General features: G+C 41.8%; 1 protein-coding gene across 12 annotated transcripts in view; it reads right to left on the minus strand.

Annotated features, from left to right (window-relative positions):
• Positions 1-20,693, minus strand: part of Elavl2 (ELAV like RNA binding protein 2) — a 155,745-nt gene that overhangs the window by 98,716 nt on the left and 36,336 nt on the right. The gene's annotated exons all lie outside the window — the stretch shown is intronic.

The following is a 20,693-nucleotide window of genomic DNA, read 5'->3' on the forward strand; positions in this document are numbered from 1 at the left end:
GAGAAAACCCATGAAGATTCAACTGGCCTTTGAAAACAGAGTCTGAGGATATTTAACTTTACAAGAGAAAACATTTTCAGCTCCATGTTCAAAGGAAATTGGAGATTTAACCAAAATGAAAGTCAGAAGGCTTTCCCAGGCTCTCCTCATCCCCTGAAGCCCACTGAAAGTTCTGCTTACAGGAAGGTCTCAAATTCCCTGCTCTTTCCAAAGCCACTACCTAAATCCGAGCAACAAAACTTCCCACTTAACAAAGCCTCTGATTTCCCTAATTTTCAGCTATCCCTCATCAGTCTTCCAAAGAGTATCATAACAAGCCTCTTCAACATTCTTTTTATGTGAATGTGACTGAGCTTCATAACCTACACTGGATCCCTAATGATTTTCATCCTGTGGGTGGCAAATGCCTGGCAAACTGAATACCTGGCTCTTGGTTTTACGTCATCAAACTAGCCTCTGTCCCGCTCACTGGATTCCGCATCGCCATACTCTTACAGCTGCCGTTTCCCCACTTGACATCTCTCCACTAGTTCCCATTCATACTTATGGCCAGAATTATAGCAAACTTAGATGTGCCAACAGAGTCCACCAAAGGCTCTTTTCTTCCATGCACCACATCAATGGAAGACCCTGCCAGTGACTTATGTGATCGTTTCTATGTAAAGACATGACCAAGTGTGGAGAAGTAAAAGTCTAGAAGAACCTTAGCTCTTCCATCCCTCTGACCAAAATCAAAATGCACTATTGTCAGTAGCACAGAGAATAATCCAGGGTCAGTGGCACACACCCAAGAATGATGAGTATATCTTTTCTATCTCGAGCATGAAAGGACAGAGAAGTGATGCCTAGAAGATCTACACAGGGACCTGGAATCAGCACAAATGGAGTGTGTAATATTCAGACTCCAATGACTGTTTCCTGGAACATTAAGTGCCCAAGAGGGCTGGGCCATCAGCTTCCCATCAAGAGGGGAAAAGAACCACCCACTTCTATGACAGATTGACTGCTAAACACATGTACAGCCGGCCTTGCAGGAGAAAAGGCAAGCTGTCCTGCCCGAGTTCTTAAAAAGCTTCTGAGGACAATGATTTTAAGGGGTAAAGACACACTCTAACCCATACACACTTGACAGCTGTTGGCCTCAAATTGAAAGCTGAACAATGTTTTAAAAATTCCTAGAATTTGAGAATTCTAAAATTCAGCCATCTTCACAAAAATACACTAGCAAAAAATAATAATTATTAAAATTACACAAACCAGTTACACATAGGTGTTTAAGAAAATCATTCTGAGCTGAGTGTAGTGGTGCACGCCTTTAATCCTGGGCAGGCGGATCACGGTGAGTTCAAAGCCAACCTGGTCTACACAAAGAGTTTTAGGCTATCCAGGGCTACATAGCAAGACCCTGTCCACCCAAAAAGAAATTCATTTTGAAAACCATAGAGGGAAATGCAATGCAATCTTATCAGGATTGTTTACTACCTGCTCGCTCCCTGAAGTCTGGGAAACAGTCCTGACCAATGGAATACAGTAAAACATGCTCAGGAAGGTAACCTTCTCATCACTATCATTTCAGTAAGCAAAGAGTAGGACTCCATATGGTCAATGTAGGTGTTCCCAATGAAATATTTTATTTATTTATTTATTTAGAATGTGTGTGTGTGTGTGTGTGTGAGAGAGAGAGAGAGAGAGAGAGAGAGAGAGAGAGAGGGAGAGAGGGAGAGAGAGAGAGAGAATTTATTATTTGTATTTCATGCGTATGAGTGCACTGCCTGCATGTAAGTAAGTGCACCCATGTCATGCAATGCCTCCAGGTCAGAAGAGGGTATTGAATCCCCTCAAACTGGAGTTACATGTGGTTGTTAGCCACCATGTAGGTGCTGGGAATCAAACTTGGGTCCGCAGCAAGAGCGGAGCAGCCAGTGCTCTTAACCACTGAATCCTTGCTCCAGCCCCACTAATGAAAATTTTTTAGTTAAAAAGATTAACACTTCTCTTAACCAAACTCTGTCTTATACAGAAACACACAAAGAAAACACCTGTGCATGCTACTGCACATCAACTATCAGACTTAGATGTTACATTTCTAAGCAGTATGTTGAAAGTGAAAAACACACCCAACTTCGACTCTGACTCCTCACGATTAAGTCATTGTTTGTCCATACTTTATATACTTTATATAAAGGCTTCTAAGAGTACACAATCCTAGTAATGACTTTAAAAACCTGAGATGACAATGTTTTAAGTACTGGAAAGTAACATGACCACAGTCACTAGGATCATAGAAAATTATCCTAAAAAGAGTCTTACAAAATACAATACATCTTGCAACAAAGACCAAACTTTAAGCCACTGGTATTAAAAATGGAATTTAAATCCCTAGATTCCTCATACTGAAAATACTCCTTTGTTCATTACAAGGCTGGGACAAAAACAAGGCATTTAATGGCAATGTGTTTTCTCCTGGAAGGTTGATTTATCACTGCTCAGCGTTTCCAAGAAAGTATTTCCAAGAGCTAAGTGATCATCTTAACACGGGCTCCCTCTTCACAGCCTGCCCTGTGGTGCTACCACCTCCCTATGAGCTGGGGAGACACTGAAACGGATGCTAAGGTGACTTTCTTGGTTTCAGTATTTCCTACCACCAGATTTTAGAATATCATACAAATGCAAAGTACCCATTTAGTTGTTGCATTCTCTTAGTCTTAGTTTCAAAAGAAGCAAAAATTCAAAGAGTAAAACACTTCAGCAATTCAAAGAACTGACCCAAAAGCTAAATGTCAAATAACAGACGTGAGTCCTACTCTGAAATGCTAGGTTACAACAGTGATTGATGCTAAAGCATAACTCTGCTTCTAGCCTATACCGGGGGTTCTACTAGCTTATCACAGTTCCTGTACTAGAAGCTTAGGACATATAAAAGCTCTTAGCTCCAACAAGCCCTGGGTAACTTGCTATCTCAATTTGAAAAGCCTCTTCCTCACAATTACCATCCATTTGAAGAGTGATTTGACCCACACTCTGTCCTTTGAGACATTACATAAAAGGACTCTCACCTACTCAAAAATCAATCTTTTCAATTAGATGAAAACTTAATGAAAGCTGAGATCATCTTGATGAAAGCAAAGTACTGCTAAAAGGCAAAAACAGCTTCACACTCTAATGGTAAACCCACAAAGTTGCCAGATTATAATTCGTCGCTTAATCACAGTGGTTTAAAGATGTATGACTTGCCGTAGGAGGGCAGTGACTTGTTGTAAGGAATCCAGGGTTTACCAGTGCTGCTGGAAGTCCTGGTACTGCCACTGCCAAATAAATGCTGATTTTGGTTTTCTGTACAAGATGCTATTGACCATATAGCCTTGTAACTAAGCCTCTTCCGAACAAAGACTATGATCTCAAATATGCAAAAGGTTCATTGGCCTATGCCCTTTGTCAGGGTCACCTACTGATCCAGTGTCATGGCCACGGAATACAAAGGGAATGCATTCGGGCTTGTTTATCTGACACTCAGTTTAACACCGCTGCATGCACATCCAGTAAGTAAGGAGACATCTGAGAGGTAGCTGGTCATAAAGAATGTGAACAGGGATGCAAAATGGTCTGCAAAGCTGATTGATTTAGAGTCCAACTCACAAGCATGACATGTTAGCCAATTTGGCTAAGTGGACACAGGCTGAATCAACCTGACAGTTATGGTTCAACATCCTAATTTGTACAATAGCTACCATCAGCCCAGCGGAGTTCTGAGCTGCTAATGATATGAACTAAAGAACTTAAGATGAGACAAAAAATGAACCAAAATCCAGAATGAAACCTACTTTTCACTCACTGCCCCAAAGAGAACCTACACTCTCTTTGTTAAAGAAACAAACCTAAGTGGACAATGAATGACAGCATGAAGCTAAGACAGACGGTACAGCACAACTTGGGACTGCAGTTGCCATAATGAATACCAGAGTGAATAAAAAGTATGAGGTAAGAACTCACTGGTATATTAAAGGAAAAATTACTTGGCTAGTTCATAAAGTAAAATATTGTACTTAGGTAAGAATGGGGAGCCTGAAAGTACTTGTAATCAGGCAAGTCACTGCAAGCTTCAGGCAGGGGTGACACAGTTCGTCTCCTGTTTCTTTACAAGGCTCTGATTCAAAGGTAACTAAATTCACAAGGTCATTAATCATCTGAGGAGACAGTTCATAAAGTTCATGCTAAACGTTACCAAAACAAACCTGCCCTATAACTGATCCACAACTAAAGTACAATGCCTGGGCACAGAGAATTCTAGGAAGCTGTTGAGCTGGTGCACTCTGGAACCAGGCACACCACGTTAAGTCCTAACTCTAGCTTCATCATTTGCTGCATCTTTGGGTCTCCAACAAACTACTCTGGGCTGCAGTTTCCTTTACCTGTAACATGAAGAGATACATGCTACCTATGTCTCAGGTTTCTGTGAGAAGGCAGGTCAGGAAATGCAGGCAGAATGCTTAGGATAAAAATCTTAGGGCAGATTGTCTCAATCTTAAATTCTGGCACAAAGAAAAAGCCTCCAAATGATGCTGACACAACCACTTTTTTTTTTTTTTTAAGTCTCCCTGTAGCCCTGCTGGCCTCCATCTTGTGGAGATCTGCCTGCCTCTGCCTCCCTGAATGCTGGGATTAAAAGCAGGTCCCACCATACCTGGCAGACACAACCGCTTCTATGCAGCACTGACTAACATCTAAAGAATGTCATTCCCTATAAAATGAAGTAGCTGACTCTAAGGATATGCTGTGAAGGAAGATACGGGAGGAGTTAGCTTTTTCTGCCTCAGCGGTTCCAAAGAACAAGCTAAGACCTCGATGAGGATGAGAACGTTCTCACTATGCCTTGCCTATGTTTCCCCTCTCAATGGCTTAAAATGGTTCCTAGGCACACATATAATTAAAATTCATTATCTTAAAACACTGCTTGAGGAAACCCAACAACCAAGTCCAATATCATCCATTTATATAGATATAATTACAACCTAATAGGCATCATTTAGTCAAGACTTAACAATTAGAATCTTAATCCGAAACCTGATCATTTTTGCCCATAGAGGTGCACAAAATTTCCTCCCACGTGGTGGTCACAGAAAATGAAGGGTGGAAGAACTGTAAGTCCTGACAATGGCCTTCCTCCAGTGCTAATTATTACCCAATAAGACATGCACAGCCTGAGAATGCAGAGCCCAAGACCTAATGTCATCCCATTCACAACACCCTTTTCCAATTTCAACCTGGGTTTCCAAACACCTATTCATCACTAAGACAAAATGCGTGGAGGGATGACTCACAGGTGACTTCTGAGCAGGAAAAAAAAAGTCATGAGGAACAGCAGCACCGGGCTTCCTTGGCTCCAGCATCAAGCCAGATCTTTGAAGTGGAAAAGCAGCTAAGAGGGTTTTCCTGTTTCCATCCCACTTCAGAGAAGAAACACCCTGCGAAGTGAAGTGCTCTCCCAAGACACTCAAGGTCAAACCAGAACTAGAACCCAAATAGCTTGTGCAAAACAATGGCTTGTGAGAAAGCCCACAGCTTCAAAACAGCAGGGGTCCCCAACAGGCAGAGATGGAATAATTCTCAGGGCCTGTATTGTAAAGTCTGATTTTACCAAGTCTCCGCTCTCACATCTAATTACAGTACCTATCCCCACTTGCAGCTAAATAAGGTTAATTCTTAGTCGCTCCTGCTACTCCCAGCAGCCAACACTCTTCCTCTGAAAGAGATGCAGCTCACTAATTAGTACATCTTCTCTTGAGAACCTTTAATCGCCTCACCACACCCAAGTCCCTTCCGGCCAGACCAAGATTTTTTACAGACCTAATACATCAAACAAGACAGACAGGATTGGGGGTAAAAAATTGACTATTAAAAAACCTTGAAAGGTCTCGTGTCATTAAAAAGGGACTGTTTAACCCTGTCTTTTTCCCATTCTCTTTTTCCTTTCCCAGAAGTTGTAAGTCCTCTAGCAAGAGGAAACCAAGTCCCTGCTTTAAAACTGAACTGTTCCAGGGCTCTGTGAATCCAGAGGACAGACCTGGTCTTATATTAATCAAGGGTCAAAGGATTCTATTATACAATGAAGTCCTTAAAGTTCAGTAATTCCTCCTAAAATAATCTCACTTAAGCGATTTATGTTTAGTCTTTCAAAAATTCCAATTTAGGAATGAGGAAAAGTAGGCACCACTTGTGAGAGCTCTCCTCCAAAGCAGCTGGCATGAGCAAGCAGCGCCCTGCTTCAGGGCTCAGTGGCTGTCCTCTGGAGCACACTCCATCCCAGTTCCCTGCTTTCTCGTCCAAGGATAATTTCAAGCAGACTATAACCCACTGGCATTTTTTTTGCTTATCTTTTTTGCAGTACTGGTAAGGTTTAGACAAAAGGCTTTACAGGCTGGCCTCAAATTCAAAATCTTCCTGCCTCTATCACCTAGGATTACAGGAGGTGTACCATCAAGTCTTCGAATTTGTTTAAAACTAAAACGAACATTTAAAAAGCCCTTCAAAGGGCAGTGCTCATTCATTAGTCCCACCTTAACTAATGCTAACTGGTTTTAGCTTAAGTGGAGAAGTGATGACTCTCCAGAGTTTGGTCTCAGGGAATGAACAACAGGTACAGGTGGAGAAGCACCCAGCAACTGAACTCTACAAAACTAGAAAACTCTGAATGCACAGGAAGAGTTTAAATTTAAATCCGGTGTGGGAAAGTGTTAACTTTTAAATTCTTATACAGATACTAATTCCAATCTATCTTTACTCAACACAGTACCTCTGGGAAAATGGTAGCCTTTGTAAATCTCCTCAAAAGAGTCCAGACTCTTAAAGCCATAACAAGAACATCCTCTTCCTGGTCTTCTGAAGAGTCCTTCATTTGTGTTAAGTAACAATAGCCCTCACAGTTGGACCCAATAGAGAACAAGTCCAGCCTAAATACTGTGGACTGTAAACCACCCTCTTCATAATCTTTCTTACCTCAACTTAGAGCTATAAGATTCAACACTCTACAGACTTAATCAAAACAGCCCTTTGCTTTTAAAAACACCATCCAGGAACACCTGAAGTATGAAACAAATATAAAGCCCCAGAAGAGGGAGCTGGGAAGACAGCTTAGGCAATAAAGTGCTTGCCACATAAGCACCAGGACCTGAGTTCAATGTCCAACATCCATGAAAAAAGAATGGCTTGGAGAGAGACAGAGAGGATCCCTGGGGCTCACTGGCCAGCCAGCCTAGCCTAACTGGAAACCCCCAGGCCCACCAGGAGAGGCCTTATTTAAAAAAACAGGATGGCCCACTCCTGAGGAACGACACCTGGGGTTACCTCAGACATCCATCTATGCAAATGCACACACACACACACACACACACACACACACACACACAAATCAGAAAAAATACACAACAGGAGGCACTAACATAAAAAGTGACCTGAGTTCAATCCCTGGAACCCACATAAAGGTAGACAGAAGGAACTGATTCCACAAAGTTGTACTCTGACTGACCTCCACATGCATGCCATGTCACAAGCACCTACACCACACACACACACACACACACACACACACACACACACAATAATAATGAATACAATTTTTTAAAATAAAAATAAAGACCAGCACAAGTCTCAAGTTTAGTATCAAAAAATTAACTCACTGATGTCTTCTTTTAAACTAAGAAGGGATTTTTGCAGTTTTAAGATTTCACTTTTATAGCTAGAAGGGAAAATAAAATTAATGTTTCTTATCTTGAATTTTACATTTGAAAGAAGTTTTACTGCTATTCATTCAACACATATTAAGAAACCATCAGAATATTAAAATGTGCCTTTGCCTTCAAGGGCTACACTGCTCTCAGAGCAGGAAATTTCCTTTAACCAGAAACTCCAGGCTCTCAAGGCTCCTCCTCCACCCCACCTGCCCATCAGAGGTACCCTAGGCTCTTTAGTTTCAGTAGAAACAGACATCATTAGGAGTGCTGAATGCCTTCACTGTCATCTCTCACTCTGGGTGGCTGGACCACACAATGTTGCAAATGTTAACCACATCAAAATGCAGAAAAGGTTGCAGGACACGGGTGCACTCACTTACATGCAGGCAATACACTCACACACATAAAATAAAAATAATAAAATATTTTTTTAAATGCAGAAAACTTCTAAAGCAGCACTAAAAGAAACCTGATAACTGAAAGAAATGAATTCCATCAACGCTGACAGCTGTCGGGTTTCAGAAGTGGAGCCACAGCCAAAGAGACAAGAGAGGGCGACCCTTGCCACCACCCCATTCTTCGCTTAAAGGAGGAAGGACTGTGGGGCATTTCCTGCTCCCAATAACCAGGAATCAGAAAGTGTCTGACAGGAGAGGTGTGATGACACCTCATCTTCCTCCTCCTTTCCCACCTAATCCCATGACTAACGGGGGAGGACTACAGTAAGGCTTTTAAAAGATGCAGGCGTCCGCAACAACTGACCAAGGGGACTGGTATTCTATACACACCTCAGTGCCACTTAGTCAATTTCTATTTAAGAAACAAAATAGGACAATGAAATCAATATGGAAAAAAAGAAAATGCTTAGGTGAACTACTCCAAGGTACATTTTTAGCTCATGTGACCTTCCAAAGTGCTCTGAGTGTGTGTATGCCAATGAGTGGGCATGTGTGTATTTATAGAAAGAAAGTGTTGAGAGTGCTGTAAAGAAAAATGTGAATAAATCATAGAATGTTCATGCTTCAAAGGCCTTAGAGATAAGCCCACAGCCTCAGTTTTTAGATGTAACGAAAGCAAGACCAAAGATCTGGACCAATGTAAAACCTAGTGACAGAGCAGAGTCATATTATTCTAATTCCATGCTTACACACTTAAGGCACACACCCCAGTGTTGGTTATCAATGCAGGGCCGTGAGCTTGCTGAGCATGCTAGGCAAGTGCTCTATACTGAGCTCCGTTCCCCCACCTCATGCCAGAATTCTCAAATTTCCACCTCCTCTCGAGAGATGATGGCCTACCCCTCCTTGGAACAGTAATTCTAAGTTTTCTTTTAAGGCTCAGACAGGTCTGGCCTCATTTCTTCCAAGAGGTCATCAGTCTAACCCAACAGTCCTCTCACAAAGTGTAGTCTCGGAACCCTTGTGATTCCCCTGATGCATTTTTAACACATCTAGGAAATCAAAACAAAGTCTTGGGGCTGGAGAGCTTGGCAGTTAATAGCACTGGCTGCTCATGCAGAGGACCCAGGTTCAATTCACAGCACCTATATGGTGACTAACAACCGTCTTTAAATCTAGTTCCAGGGGAATCCAATGCTCTCTTCTGGCTTCTGTGGGCATGTGCATGACATGGGTATACTTACATACATGCAGGCAACACACTCATACACATAAAGATAATAAAGAAAATATTACAAAAACAGACCTCTCATAAATATAAAATTGAGCAGGCCTCAATAATTTAGAGGTATTATGAGAGCCTATAGTTTGGGAATGGCTGGCCTCACTTGTTGCCAAATAAATTTTCTTTTATGGCAAAGTTCTTGAGCAAGCACATATAAAACTTAAGACTATTAGCTTGCTCTCCTGAGCCCTGCAACTATATATAAACTACTTCTTCCACCCAGGATTACCTGAACTCACAAGCAAAAGAAAAAAAAGCTAATCACCTCAACTTCCTTTGGATCTAGAAGACATTAGGAAGAGTCACTACAAATGCTTTCATCCTTTGGCTTAGAAAACACTTGGGTGTTTTATGGGTCTCTAAATGCAAAGACTGCCAAGAAACAGTTTTCCATGTTCATTTGGTGAAGGCCGCAGTTAGGCACTCAGACATCTGTCCAGACCCTGACAGCACATTTCCTTTACTTTTGTGTTTTTCATCCTACAGAACTCAAGAGGGTTCCCTCAAACTGGAAACATGTATAAATTTCTCCAGAAATACATGCATGATTTAAACATCAAAACTGTTTAAGTACGTCAAAAATGCATCAGGCGAATCTACTCCTGGAAACAAGTCTCCCTCTACTTACACGCACCACCCTGGAGCACCGCTTGCATTCAGCTCTCCTTCAAGAGCCTTTTCCTAAAGCTTGCAGCAGCTCTCATGAAACCCCCTCCCAGAACCCCTCCTCCAGGATGTTTTGTTGAACCTGTAGACCCAACACACAGGCAGTAGTAGCACCCAGACCAGCACAGGCTCAACACAGGCACTCAGCACTAATCTGCAGTCTATAAACAAAGAAAAAACCCCACAAATCTATTGAAATGCCCTGAAAACTACAAGGATCACCTTTTGAATGAATTGGCAATTTCATTTTACTGAATAAATCATACATATTTGATGCAAAAAAGTTAACTACAAACTATATAAAACATACAGGGTTTCTATTCCTCTAACCTGTATCTGAAAGATTAAGGGTTTCATGAACAATCTGAATACTTCAAAGCAAATATATGCACATATGAGAACAAAAAGCAAACCTTAATATACGTATGGATAGCTTTCTCAGTTCTGTCTCTCCTGCTTTTTTGCATTTCAATATTAACTCAGAGCCCTTTTTAAGAGCTAATATAAAGAAAAACCTAATTAATTCCTCGACTGACACTCATTCCTGGTTTTATTATCTCAGACAATTCTCCCAATAAACACCTTATATATATAGGAGAGTGAAAATATAAATGCAAGCTAATTATTTCTAGTCAATGATGGTGCATTTTTAATTATAGTACCTGCTACCAAAAAAATGTTAAAAGCTTATCAATATATAATCTTACCAGGGCATCACCAGCATTTTTAAAAAGTCATGGAGCAAAGAGAGATCAGCACTGAGGCTGCTCTTCCAGAGGACCTGGGTTACAGAGTTCCTAGTACCCACAATCCACCACAACACCAGTTCCTGGGGATCCCATGCTCTTCTGGCCTGGCAGGCACTGTATGCACACAGCACACTTATAGTCCCAAAGGCAAAACACTCATACACATAAAGTTAAAAAAAATAATTTAACAAAATAAAAAAAAGAAATCTCACAGCAGTACAAAGGAAAGGGAATTTTGGAGGCGGGAAAGCAAATCAGGGATAAGTCCTGAGTGACAGACACAGCCACTATTCCTAAGACATTAGGCTACAAGACACCTTTAGCGTGGGCTCTGAATGAGTTCAATGAGTGTAAGATGAGTTTGTTCAACACTGTGGTGGTGGGATGTTCCAGCTCTGACTTTCTCTGATGTCCTTGAATTTGCTGAACATTCAAGAAATGCACTTTAAATACAAATATGGAATGTTCATACTCTTGGGCCACTGGGGAACAAAAAAATCAAATGCTAGGAAGGTTGAACTGCTATGCTGGGAAAAGAAACGTTCTGATAAAAATCTCTGCTAGGAATTTAAAAACGGAAGGGAAATTGAGACAGTAGGAGATGGCTACCTAATAAATGATTTTTTAAAAGGGTTACAGGCATTTAAGGGTTTTCCTAGTTTAAAACAAACAATACACGTTGAAGAAATATACTGAAATCTACATCCAGCAAGAGCCAAAACACCTCGATGGCTACTAATTAATAAAAAGTCACAAGTGTCCCTTTCAAGCTTACCATTTGAGAGAGTGAATGCTAACAGGAGATACAATTTGCTAAGCTAAATAAAAGCCTTTATTAAAGAAGTGACAGGATTACAACCCCACTGCTGATAAATTGCCAACATACCAGAGGTACTGGATAAAGGGCTGCCCATGCAACCACACTGCAGCTTTAAAATGGGGTACTTTAGAACACACAGTTCTATGACAAGGCAGCCCTGCAACATACCAGATGGAACTGCTTCTACATGCTGGACTGTGTGTGTACACACGCATGTAAAACCTGGTCCTCTAACCTTTTTGAAGGTGAGCTGTCCATGACTACAGCATCTATCTCAGATCAGACTGTTCTATCTACTTCCAAAAGGACCCAGTGCTGTGCAGAAAGAACACCTTCTGACAGGTGGAGGAAGATCACAGTGTTACTAAAGGGTGGCCCTGGGGTCACCCCTGGAGCCTGCTCCATAGTCCTAGCAAACAGACACTTCAGTCCAACCCTGAGCAGTTTCTTTTTAATATAGCATTCTTTGAAGCTATATAAACTAATCATAAAAGGTATAGTTTCAGCCTAGTCAAACTGTTTACACAATCATCATATGACATCTTTTCCTGTGTGGTACAAGTAAATTGTTAAAACATGAGCTAGGAGATTATAAATGGAGAAAGTAAAGTCTTGATTACTCTCAGAAACGGAGAGGAACAGCGCTATTAATACAAAAGTCATCTTAAAATATTAATTTACCTAGCTGGGCATGGCGGCACACACCTTTAATCCCAGCACTTGGGAGGCAGAAGCAAGTGGATTTCTGTGAGTTCAAGGCCAGCCTGGTCTATATACTGAGTTCCAGGCCTGAGGCTACAGGAGACCCTGTCTCCAAAAGACAAAAAAAAAAAAATTAATTTACCTAGAATCTAGCATTTAATTACCATGTAGTAATAAATGATGCTCCTTTAAAATACAGACAGAACTGCTCAGTAGTTTAAACATTAAGGATTTTTATTAACTGCAATTGATCAAATATGTGTGTTATAACCCCAACTTCATAATAACCAGAACAAGGTCAAATATGCCAGTTAAAAAAATTATACACAATATTTACCTTTATGTAACTTTAAAATTTTAATATTTAAGAAACAGAACCTACTATATTGAAGAAATACTGGGTTCAAGAAAGAAGCCTGAGCCAGACGTTAAAGCGTAGAGAAATCAAGCCACCCTGGGGCTACAGAGAGACCCTGTCTCCAAAAAACAAAAAAAAAGGAAAAAGAGGAAAGAAAGAAAAGAAACACGACTGAGCAAGGGCTGGCGGCACAGAATGAAATCCCAGCTACTCTGCAGGCTGAGGCAGGAAGACTGGGTTACAGATCTGGATTGCAACAGTGTGACAGCCTGGGCAACTTAAGGAGACCTTATCTCAAAGGTAAAAGTCAAGGGCTGGGAGCACAGCTCTGTGGTAGAGCACCTGTCTAGTATCAGCAGAACTGCAGGTTCAAGCCCCAGCATCAAAAGAAAAGAAAAGAAAAATAGGTGCGAGGTCGAATCAATGGCAAAATTTCCAATATAGATGAAGTGCCTGCCCAACATGTGAGGCGTTTCCTAAAAATCTGGAATCAATTTAGTCATTAAGAACAGTGCAGACCCCAAGGCACCCAGAGTAGCCCAACAGTGCTTGGCCCTCACAGTTCCCTAGTTCCCATCTCAGTCACCCATACCACAAACAGCACTGGGGTTTGTTCTACCTCAGAAATCCATCAGGTGTGGAGGTTCCTGTGGGTAATTTCAGTGGCTTCTTTCTGTACATCTAGGGGAAAAAAGGGCCTGGAACTGAACAGTTAAAGTCCAGCTAGAAAGATGTCCTATCCACTTACAGCAGAAAGTAACAGACAGTATGAATTAAGGGGAATTCAAAGTTCTCCTTCCCTTCCAAAGGACCAGTGAAATCCATTTTACACTCCTGAATCTACCTCTCTAAGGCACTAAGAGCATATTCAGGTAAATATGATGCTTTACTAATCAGGTCAGAAAACTGTTTTCGAAGACCGTCTCATACATTCAGTGTTCTGTTCAGTTCTGGCAAGCTCTAAGGATAAAGAAATTAGAGTTTACTTCCTCATTGTCTCCAGTCTTGTCATTTCTGACTACACCAACCTCTCACAAACACATATATCCCTTAAGATTCAGGGACTGTACAAGTCACTCTAGTCATTTTAAGAAAAATTTGCAGCTGGGAGTGTGAGTGGTAGAGCGCATGCTTTATATGTAAGAGCCCAAGTCCAACCTTTTTACTTTCTAAAGAGAGGAAAAAAGTACTCATAATGTCTCCCAAGGTTTCTATAAAGAACTGCTTCAGCCTCTCCCACAGCAAGAACTGTTTTACAGACAATTCCAAATTAATATGGTAAGCTCTTTTAAAGTTAGACGAATACTGGGAGACGGTGTTTTAAAGACATGAAGTATCTTGCCAAGCAAGATCTGGCAAGGAGAGGGATTATAAAAGTTATTCATAAACCAACAATTCCATCATGACAAAATAAGACCGTGGGTGAGCTGGTGAGGTCCTATAAGCCAAGCAAACATGCAACAGATACACCAAATTCTTAACTGAAATCAGTACACTGAACATGCAATTATTAAAAAGCACTGATCATTTTTATTTCCAAATCAGATACAGACAGCGTACTTTCAAAGCCCTGAGTGAAGAGAATACATGATGTGGGAGCACAGAGCCCATTGCTACACTTGGCAGCCCTGTACAGTCGCAGAGCAAACCTGCCTAATTATGTTGTCTTTAAAATAACATGAAAATGTGCATCTCAGCTGTTTGAAAATTGAAGGTCTATGGTGGATACAAACCAGGTGTGAGGGATCAGATCTGGGTCTCAAAGTTCACCAATTTATCAAGGAGAATAGAATTTAATTTTAGGACTCCTACCTACACTGATACCCAAATATACGTAAAAATTAAAACTAAAAAGTCTGCATTAGTGTAAAGCCAGAAGGTAACTAGGAGGGAAGACAAAGTCGGCCACAGGCCTGAGTACCTTCTACCAGGTTGGGCCTCTGGGGCTCTTCTCCTTACTGCACAAATCCTAATTATAAACACTAAACTGTACAACTTTTACATATGTCCTTGCAGTAAATTCTGAGTTCCATGTCATCAGAGACCACTTCCTCATACTGAAGATCACACACAGCCTAAACACAGATATTACACAGGAATATCTTTGCATAATAAACAAAAAAAGTTACATAAAACCTAGCAAGGGGCCAGGGTATGGTGGGGCACATGCCTTTAATCACAGGACTCTGGAGGCAGAGGCAGGAAGACTTCTGTGAAATTGGGGAAAGCCTAGCATACATTGTGAGGTCCAGGACAGCTAGAGAGATGTCTCAAAGCAAAACAAAACAAACCTAGCAAGGCAATTGTTTTTAAACTAATGCAAAGCAAAGACTGACTGATCAATCCAAATAGTGAATGGATGATCAATCACTAGGAAAGCAAGAATCATTACGATCAGGTCAGCCACAATAAAACCATAAAACTTAAATCCTACAAAAATACATACCTAGAGAAAAGATTTTTTTGACATTGTGTGTGGTGTATGTGGTATGCCTGCGTGTGTGTCAGTTAACTTGTTACGGTTGGTTTCCTCTTTCCACCCATGGGGACGGGCCCGTAAGGACGTAACTCAGGTCATCAGACATGGTAGCAAGTGCCTTTACCACCTGAGCCCAAGAGAAAAGATTTCTTAAAAGTTTTGTCTATAGAAACTTTAAGAGGTACTAGTAAAATCCTTAGTTGCCAAAAAAAGCATACTGAGCATTTTCAGAGTTTCACAAGTTGTGTAATAAAGAAATGAGCTAAACTTCTTGCCAGTTTAAGTCAATGCCATATATTAAGTATGGGGAAGACAGAATCTCCAGCTGCTATGATTTGGATGAAGCCCCAAAGGGCCATGGAGTCAAGGTTCATCTCCCAGGTGGTGCCATAAGAGCCGCCCCAACTTCAGGCGGTAAGACCAGTGGGAGACTCTTGGATCACAGGTGGCACGCCCTGGGGGGTTTGTGGAACTCTCATTTCTTCCTCTGCCTTTTCCGTTTGCAACACGCTCCACTGCCCTGATGTGATGTCTCAGTAGAAGCCTGAAAACATGGGACCACTTGACAATGGACTGGGACCTCTAAATGTGCCATGAGCCAAAATAAACCTGTTCTCTTTACAAGTTAATTGCCTCAGTCATTTTGTAAGGGCTGGAGAGATGGCTCAGTGGTTAAGAGCACTGACTGCTCTTTCAAGAAACCCGGGTTCAAATCCCAGCACCCACATGGCAGCTAATAGCCACCTGCAACTCCAGTTTCAAGGGGATCTGATGTCCTCTTCTAACCTCCCAGGGCATTGCACGACACGGGTACACTTATATACATGCAGGTATAACACTTCAACACATAAAATAAAAAATAAAGTTTAAAAAAAACAACCAAGTTAATTGCCTGGTTCATTTTGTCATAGGGAGAGTTGACAAACCAGTCACAGTGAGAAAACTCCTTATGGATAAAGTTCCCTTATACAGGAAGAAGACATTCAAGACTTAAGACTTGTTCTTAGATCTCTTTAGGTCTTTGAATGGGTTAGGAAATGGGGGGACATCTACGAGAAACTTTACTAAAAAAATCTCTGGTAGTCTATTCTAGTTAAAAAAAAAAAAAAAAACTAGAAGCAAAAGAGAACATGCATGTTTGTAAAGGTCAAAGTTTAAAACTTCCATGATCTGTAAAACAGAATGACGTAAAACACTACCCAGTTTTAAATTCAACTGATTTACCTTCCACCTCAGCTACGCAGTGTGGACATTCCTACACGGGACACACTGCTGGCCCTGCTCTTCTGTGCCTTTGTGTGAAGGCTCTGAGTCCAATTTAATGCCAGTGTCACCTCCCTGAAGCACAGAGACACAATCTGATGACGTTTTCTTAGGTTTATACTAGTTTCTCAAAGCACAAGGATAACACTTATATGCTCGGAAGAATAAAATGCACACGGAGGTAACAAATCAAAGGGCAGGTCAGCACGCAATTACTTCAGCGTCTCCGTTCTAAGCCATCAACTAAAAGGCTGTCCTAGTTTGCTTCTCCATTGCTGTGAAAAAACTCTGACCACTACCAACTTGCAGAGGAAAGGGTTTATTTGTCTTACATCTCCCGGGTCGCAGTTCATCTCTGAGAGAGCACAAGGTAGGAACTCAGGACAGGAACCTGGAGGCAGGAGCTGGACATGGAGGAATGCTGCTTACTGGCTTGGTCCTCTGGCCCCCACGCAACCTGCTTTCTTATACAACATAGGCCCATCTGCCTAGGGTGGCACCACCCACATCACTCAACAACCAAGAAGATGCCCCACAGACATGGCCACAGGCCAGTCCAATGGAGGCAATTCCCCAGCTGAGGCTCCATCAACCCAAGTGTGTCAAGTTGACACTAAAGCTATCCAGTGTGAAGACACAGCTTCAGGTGATATGAAATCACATTAAGTGGACATACTTGAGATTCAAAAATAATGTAAAAACACTGCATTGGTCAAAGTAGTATTTTTGTTAAAATTTCCTTAGAGTGATTCAAACTCTTAATAAGATTACCTATCATTTATGGTTTCTCTACAGATGAACATTTTCTCAATATATTATAATTCTCAAGAACTAAATCTTTGTGTCTCCATATATTATCTGTATTCCTAACTGTAAACAGGTCAGGCGTACTAAAGAAGGCAGGTATGCCTTTCTAGGGATTGATTAAAAACAGATGATCTGGAATCTATATTATTTTCCATTCACCCCAGCAATGTCTCGGACCATAAAGTTGAGGAAACACAGAGCTGGCCAATAATAACCTCCTTCAGAAGATGTGAATCTAGGACAGCCTTCACCTTACAGACATCTTCTTGGTTCAAGTTTGGGCATCTTGTATCTTACTGAATACCCAACTTGATTTTTTTTTTCCCTGAGAATAAAAGTAGTAATATTTCTAAAATCCCACCAGATTTATAGCACATCTGTTTACAAAAGTAGCAAGCTTACAAGAATAAGCTTCAGAGTCTATACTATAATGAACAGGGGTTATCTGAATGTCATTTTCCCCGGGAATTCAATATACAGCATCTCAATCTTTTTTCTTCATCTTAACAGCATCCAAAAATAAGTCTGAAGACAGTGTCTTTGGTCCCTTACTTATAGAAAATCACCAATCCTCACTTCATACAGTTCCAAAAAGTAATTCTCCAAGTCAAGACTGCCGTCTGGCACCAGGAAAATACTAGGCGTCAATGGAATCACTTCCAAAAGTCACCTGGCCATCGACCTAAAGTGATCCCAGGCTAGAATCCTAGTCTTAAGGAACAAGGTATAGACATTTGCCTTCTAGTGCTAGAGATCACCAAAAAAAAGAAAAGCATCACAAAAATAAAAGCTGGTACGAACTGCCCCACCTCTGAGGAGCCAAACAACGGGCCTAAAGCTGAGATACAACTGTGGCAGGGTGACCCATTTTATCACCAACACCCACAGCACAAGTGAGTATTCTCCAAGTATTAAAGCCGCAGGCACCACAGCCGGCAGAACTGCCAAAGAGAGAACTTCATTGTGTGGAGCCCAGGGGAAAAGGAACAGCCGTCAGGCAGACCTGACTCCCACACTCCTGCACTGCGTTCCTGCGAGCCTCCTCATCCATAGGGGGAATCACCCAGCAAGAATATTATAGTGAGACTCCACTTCTGCTGAGGAGAAACACACCACCTCCTGGCTCCGTCACTTCCGGTGATTGCTGATTCTTTTTTAAACCAAGAATAAACTCAACTGCTGATTCTTTTTTAAACCAAGAATAGGCAATTTTATTTATTTGTTGCAGTGCTCATGACTGAACCTGGAGCCCTCTACACACCATGCCAAATGCTCTGCCACTGAGCTATGCCCCAATGCCTCTGTCTTCCCAAGAGTCAAGTCAGTCACCAAGGGTACATAGAAAGGTCTGCTGCCAGTCCCAGCACACTGCCACAAAGTATCTTCTCTGCACTCTAAAAGGCAGGCAGTAAATTAGGTTTTAGTCCAAGGTCTAACCAGAAGAAAACCAAAACAGGTCTCTTCACTCCTGCTGTCTGGACCACAAACTGTTATTCATGAAGCTGAGCTTCCCCCTACTGTCCACAAAACATTGTTTATAAATCAGCAAAACTTGGGGTGGTGGGGTGCCAGAAAACAAGAAACAGGAATACAAACTATTCCCTAAACGCAGCTCCAACAGAGGGAAAGATCCTCCCCAGCCAACCAAGAAAATGAAGCAAGGTAGAGGCTTTCAGAATTGAATATGCATAGATAAATGTTATTAATACAGAAAAGCAACATGTAGGTACCAAAGGTCATCAAGAACTTAGAGGAAGAGGCACAAGCAGCTGCCTTGAGGACACCGGCTCCTGAAGACAGAGCATGGGCACAAGGCCTGAAGAAGATTCCAGGAGACAGAGAAACCGCAAAAGGACCTGAGCATCTGACCTAAAGTGTGCCCCTTGCCCTGAAACTTTAAAGGGTCTTTAAAAAAAATGCAAAGAGACATAATCATTATGAGCTCTGCAAACAACTGTGGGCCAGCGAAGTGGCTCAGCAAGTAAAGGCACTGCCACCTCTAGCCACCCAAGAAGCAGGGTGACTTAAGTTCAAGGAACTACGTAAAGGCAGAAGGAGAGAACAAACTCCACAGTTGTCCTCTGACCTCCACTAATGCCGTGACACAGGCATGCTCACACACACACCAAATAAAATGAAAACTTTTAAAGACAGAGTGCTAGCTGGAGGGAGGGAGGGAGGGAGGGGAGGGAGGGAGGATTGTTAGACCCTGTAGAAGCTGCTGGTACATAAGGCTATTGACAGTATAAAACTGGAGAAAGGCTGGACTCCACAGACATCCACACACCTGCTCAGACTGTCTCTTCCAAGTCCCCAGTGGAAACAGAGGCAGCGCTTCTGCAGCCACAACTTAAAACTGGCCATGTTTTGCATCAGTATTTTCCAGCTGTGACAGGGCTCTCAGCTAATCAGGAAGCAGTCACACATACTCCAAAACAGAGAATGAAAGCAACAAATATGGAAGAACAGGAGGAGGGGACCAAGAAATAGAGCCAATCAGTATGTAGAAAAAACTGACCTAGAAAAGCCGAAGAAGTCTGCAAAACCGGACTAATGCCAACAACACAATTAGGGGGCTAGAGAGATGGCTCGGTGTTTAAGAGCACTGGCTGCTCTTGCAGAGGACCCGGGTTCAATTCCCACCACCCACAAGGTAGATAACAAGTCTCTGTCACTCCAGCTCCAGGGGATCTGATACCCTCATCTGATGTCTGTGGGCATTTTGCAACACTTGTGCACTTACATACATGCAGGCAATACACATATACACATAAAATAAATTAAATTTTTTAAAACATAGTAAAGTACCCCTTCTTCCAATCTGACAAGCACTCAGTTTCTACTGTTAATCACCTGGGGGCTGGACAGGGTACTTAAGGGGGTTTCATTTGCATCAGTACTTTCTGCCTATTCTCCATAAACAGACCGACCAAGGGATGCATTCTTCAATTCTCAAAAGATCGCAGTAAGTACTCAGCTATGTGATAGCATAAACATTGTACAACCTTCCTGACTCGAGTATTCTGCTAATATTGTGAGATTCTTTACACACACACACACAAACTTCAGGCGAATTTTTTAGACGTCTAGATTGCAAATTAACCATCAACCCATGTGTATCCAAGTCACTTGGTCTGGTTGGCTTATTTTCTTGAGACAGGATCTCCCCGTAGTCCCAGGTGGCCTGGAACCTGCTATGTAGACCACACTGGCCCCTGCCCCTGCCTCTGCGGAGAGTGCAGCACCACACCCAGCTCCAAGTCACTCTATGGCAGGCACAGTGAAAGCCCCATGAGATTGATTCCCAGCCTTCAGGGAGACAAAAATCACCTCGGGGGGAAATGGGGTGACGTTTAAACCAATTCTCAGTTCCTCACCTCCATCAAACACCCTCTTGGCATCTCAAGCTACACTACAAAGAACATCAAAACCAAGCAAC

This window comes from Nannospalax galili, unplaced genomic scaffold (genome assembly GCF_000622305.1).
Source record: "Nannospalax galili isolate Female #2095 unplaced genomic scaffold, S.galili_v1.0 scaffold52, whole genome shotgun sequence".
Classification (NCBI taxonomy): Eukaryota; Metazoa; Chordata; class Mammalia; order Rodentia; family Spalacidae; genus Nannospalax; species Nannospalax galili.